Source organism: Lupinus angustifolius, chromosome LG15, assembly GCF_001865875.1.
Source record: "Lupinus angustifolius cultivar Tanjil chromosome LG15, LupAngTanjil_v1.0, whole genome shotgun sequence".
Taxonomy (NCBI): domain Eukaryota; kingdom Viridiplantae; phylum Streptophyta; class Magnoliopsida; order Fabales; family Fabaceae; genus Lupinus; species Lupinus angustifolius.
Window position 1 is genome coordinate 17,893,290 of NC_032023.1, and position 226 is coordinate 17,893,515.

Below are 226 nucleotides of genomic sequence, written 5' to 3' on the forward strand. Positions count from 1 at the left end.
CCTCATCCTATCCTCATTCTCATTCTCGTCCTCATCCCATCCTCCACCTTATCCTCATCCTTATCCTATCCTCATCCTCATCCCCGTCCACATCCTCATCTTCTTCCTCTTCCTCTTCCTCTTCCTCATCCTCATCCTATCCCCATCTTCATCCTCTTCCTATCCTCATCCTCATTCTCGTCCTCATCCTATCCTCATCCTCATCCTCATCCTATCCTCCTCCTCA